We start from the raw sequence: 5454 nt of genomic DNA, 5'->3' as shown, positions 1-5454 counted from the left end.
GTGTGTAAAGGATATCACCACATGGGCTCAGGAACACTTCAGAAACCCACTGTTGGTAACTACAGTTGGTCGCTACATCTTTAAGTGCAAGTTAAAACTCTGCTATGCAAGGCAAAAACCGTTTATCAACAACACCCAGAAACGCCGTCTGCTTCGCTGGGTCTGAGCTCATCTAAGATGGACTGATACAAAGTGGAAAAAGGTTCTGTGGTCTCCCGTTTTTAGCGGGAGACTCCCGGTATTCAGCGCCTCTCCCGATAACCTCCCGGCAGAAATTTTCTCCCGACAAACTCCCGGTATTCAGCCGGAGCTGGAGGCCACGCCCCCTCCAGCTCAATGCGGACCTGAGTGGGGACAGCCTGTTCTCACGCCCGCTTTCCCACAATATAAACAGCTTGCCTGCCCAATGAGGTCACAACACCTACGGCTTTTAGAGAGTAGAGTGCACAACTGCGCACACAACAAGGAGACGAAGCAGAAGAACGAGGAAGTTACAGACATGGCGACGCCGTCGACGAGCAAGATGAAGAAATACGCTTGCAAGTTCCAAAACGAATGGAAACAAGAATTTCAGTTCATCCAGGACAGTTCGAAGGGGAAGGGGTATGTAATTATGTTGCCTGTACATTTTGTAGAACAGACTTCTCCATTGAACACGGTGGCCGAAATGATATACTCATTCATGAACGGAAAAGTTAAACAGGACAATGCTGCCATCTACTGGATAGCCTCCAGAACACTGAAATTCAAGTATTTATTTTATTTATATATATATAATAAAATATATATATATATATATATTATATATATATATATATATATATATTATATATATATTATTATATATATTATATATATATATATATATATATATATATATATATATATATATAATATATATATATTTATCTAGAATTCACTGAAAGTCAAGTATTTCATACATATATATATATATATATATATATATATATATATATATATATATATATATATATATATATATATATATATATATATATATATATATATATATATATATATATATATATATATATATATATATATATATATATGAAATACTTGACTTGGTGTATTCTAGCTGTAAATATACTCTCCTCTTAACCACACCCCCCACCCACCCCCCCACCCCCCCCGACCACTCACTACACCGGTATGTTTTAGCACTTTAATGGTGAGTTTACTGAGAGATATAAGTAAGAACTTACACTACTTTATACTAGAAATGTCAACAGTGGAGGATGAATGTCCCATAACAAGAAGATAGAGAAAAAGAAGAAGCTTATCGAGTACGTGTCGGTACGGACTACAAAGGCGGACTCGTGCAATTTTTCAGGACTTATGCAGATCCCAAATACAGATCAGCAGATACTAGAAGGTAAGAAAAGTTGCTTTTGCATAATATTGCGAAACAAAAGGCCAGAGAATATGTGTTACCTTATAAACACAACCATAATAATACTCCTATGTTGAAGCACAGTACAATCCATCAAGCGGTGCGGCTTCATAGCTTACCAAAGTCGTACTAAAACATGTTGATGGATACTTGAGCGCCGTGTGTAATGTTCTATATTCTCATTGGAACATATAAAATGTTGGTGTTGTTTACTTCAGTCATATTGCAGTCTACACGTATCTCTTTTGTGTGACTGCCATCATATTGCAGTCTACACCTCCTGTATCTCTTATGTTTGACTGCCATCTACTGGTCAGAATTATTCCCTACATTAGGCGCACCGGGTTATAAGGCGCACTGTCGAGTTTTGAGGGGAAAAAAAAGATTTTAAGTGCGCCTTATAGTCGGGAAAATACGGTAATCAAAAACAGCGAGCGAGTTACCAGTAGGGTTGGGTATCGTTTGAATTCGAACGATTCCGATTCCGATTCCGATTCCTGACTATTCTCGATTCCGATTCTTTTAAGAGGCAGGGTCAAAAAAAAGTTGAGGATATTTTAAATGAGCTAGCTAACCTACAGTCTTTCTGAATGAAATAGTCTGACATTCTCCATCAATTTTAATTCTATTAACTTTTTATGAACTTTACTATAAATTCCTCACAGGGCTGTTTTCAACTAGAATATAAATATCAAATCTATGAACTTGAATATAAATATTATAAATTATGAATACATTTTCCCAGGGGTACACTTTCCTCAAGAGAGCTTTATTTTTGAAAACCTCATGAAAACACATTTACACATAAGTGTATGATGCTGCAGGAAACCTCATGAAAACACATTTACACGTAAGTGTATGATGCTGCAGGAAACCTCATGAAAACACCTTTACACATAAGTGTATGATGCTGCAGGAAACCTCATGAAAACACATTTACACATAAGTGTATGATGCTGCAGGAAACCTCATGAAAACACCTTTACACATAAGTGTATGATGCTGCAGGAAACCTCATGAAAACACATTTACACATAAGTGTATGATGCTGCAGGAAACCTCATGAAAACACATTTACACATAAGTGTATGATGCTGCAGGAAACCTCATGAAAAACACATTTACACATAAGTGCATGATGCTGCAGGAAACCTCATGAAAACATATTTACACATAAGTGTATGATGCTGCAGGAAACCTCATGAAAACACATTTACACATAAGTGTATGATGCTGCAGGAAACCTCATGAAAACACATTTACACATAAGTGTATGATGCTGCAGGAAACCTCATGAAAACACATTTACACATAAGTGTATGATGCTGCAGGAAACCTAATGAAAACACATTTACACATAAGTGTATGATGCTGCAGGAAACCTCATGAAACACAATTTACACATAAGTGTATGATGCTGCAGGAAACTCATGAAAACACATTTACACATAAGTGTATGATGCTGCAGGAAACCTCATGAAAACACATTTACACACAAGTGTATGATGCTGCAGGAAACCTCATGAAAACACCTTTACACATAAGTGTATGATGCTGCAGGAAACCTCATGAAACACCTTTACACATAAGTGTATGATGCTGCAGGAAACCTCATGAAAACACCTTTACACATAAGTGTATGATGCTGCAGGAAACCTCATGAAAACACATTTACACATAAGTGTATGATGCTGCAGGAAAGAGCACATCGCGGAGCCTGGCTAGCAGGTTGTAAATTGTCTATGAAAAAATATATAAATATAAATATTTTGTAGCTGCGGACCGGTCAACGCTTGAAAATTTGTCCCACGGACCGGTGGGGGGTGTTGTAACAAGTGCAAATTACTTTTTATGTAAAAAAAAAAAAAATTTTTTTTTTTTTTACATAAATAAATACAATCATGTGTGCTTACAGACTGTATCCTGCAGACTGTATTGATCTATATCGATATATAATGTATATATTGTGTTTTTAATGTATATATTGTGTTTTTTATGTTGATTTAATAAAAAAAAAAAAATAAATAAAAAAAAAAAAAAAAAAAAAAAAATTTGCGGTGGTTGGGACCACTGATTTACATTATTTACAATCCGGGGTCTACATAACATGTAATGGTGGTTATTTAGTCAGAATTTTGCATAGATAATGTTTTAGTTTACACAAACTAATATTTTTTCCAGTTTTCAGATCTTTGTTGTTTTAGAATAATCTAATGGATTATAATTATCTCCACTGAGTGTCGCCTCAGGGGAAGTTGTCTTTTCAATAGGGCGATTGAGCGCAATATCACTGGGACTCATTCATCAAGCCGTGCAATCTGTTATAAATAACGTGCGTAATGGGCGAACACGCTGGAGTATTTAAGGTCACGGCCTCGCACCGGTGCTCCTGTTATTAGATGTTCCGTGAATGCTCAGTGTTTTTTAATGGCCACAAGATCAATATGTCAAACTCCACCGGGCACATTTTCTTTGGTAGTTCTCACCATGAGAACCCACCTAAAGTCCTTTTTATTGATGAATGTAAAGAGCAATAATTAATTTGAATCCACAGGGAAATTCCTCCCTCCGTTTGAAGTTATTATCCGTTGCACAAAAATAAATCCCCTGACTGCACTGCAAAAAGTGAAATCTAAGTAAGATGAAATATGTCAAATAAGGGTGATATTTGCTTATTTTCTGTAATTCTTCTCACTAAGCATATTTTATGTTAGAGTGTTTTACTTGTTTTAAGGGTTTTGCTCCTAAATGACCTCAGTAAGATATTACAGCTTGTTGCTGAGATTTGATGAGCTATATTGAGTCAAACATGCTTGAAACTAGAATATCAACTGTTGTGTCATCAACACTCACAAGTAGAGATGTCCGATAATATCGGTCTGCCGATATTATCGGCCGATAAATGCGTTAAAATGTAATATCGGAAATTATTGGTATCGGTTTTTTTATTATCAGTATCGTTTTTATTTATTTATTTATTTTTATTTTTATTTTTTTTATTAAATCCACATAAAAAACACAAGATACACTTACAATTAGTGCACCAAGCCAAAACACCTCCCTCCCCCATTTACACTCATTCACACAAAAGGGTTGTTTCTTTCTGTTATTAATATTCTGCTTCCTACATTATATATCAATATATATCAATACAGTCTGCAAGGGATACAGTCCGTAAGCACACATGATTGTGCGTGCTGCTGCTCCACTAATAATACTAACCTTTAACAGTTAATTTTACAAATGTTCATTAATTACTAGTTTCTATGTAACTGTTTTTATATTGTTTTACTTTCCTTTTTATTCAAGAAAATGTTTTTAATTTATTTATCTTATTTTATTTGATTAATTTTTTTAAAAAGTACCTTATCTTCACCATACCTGGTTGTCCAAATTAGGCATAATAATGTGTTAATTACAATATCAATTACAATATCGGCATATTGGATATCGGCAAAAAGCCATTATCGGACATCCCTACTCACAAGTATAAAACTACATTTTTAAAGTAATCATTTCTTATTTCAAGCATGAAATAAAAAATCATGACTTTGACACAATTGACAGCCAAATGAACTTTGCTGTTTTGTTTTCAATGAAACGATAGAAAAGATGTACTCATATAGTAGTACAGTTGGCACAGTACAGTAAACGGACAGTTAATATTTAAACATTTGACATTTCAAACAATTTTGAACAGAAACAGTTTATGCACATTCAGATAAATTCTTAAAAAATTACAATAAAAAAAAATTGGCCGGGGGCCGGGCTGTATATATATATATATATATATATATATATATATATATATATATATATATATATATATATATATATATATATATATATATATATATATACACTACCGTTCAAAAGTTTGGGGTCACCCAAACAATTTAGTGGAATAGCCTTCATTTCTAAGAACAAGAATAGACTGTGGAGTTTCAGATGAAAGTTCTCTTTTTCTGGCCATTTTGAGCGTTTAATTGACCCCACAAATGTGATGCTCCAGAAAGTCAATCTGCTCAAAGGAAGGTCAG

The sequence above is a fragment of the Entelurus aequoreus genome, linkage group LG11 (assembly GCF_033978785.1).
Source record: "Entelurus aequoreus isolate RoL-2023_Sb linkage group LG11, RoL_Eaeq_v1.1, whole genome shotgun sequence".
Classification (NCBI taxonomy): domain Eukaryota; kingdom Metazoa; phylum Chordata; class Actinopteri; order Syngnathiformes; family Syngnathidae; genus Entelurus; species Entelurus aequoreus.
The sequence above is the reverse complement of the archived record's forward strand: the minus strand, read 5'-3'. Positions refer to the sequence as shown.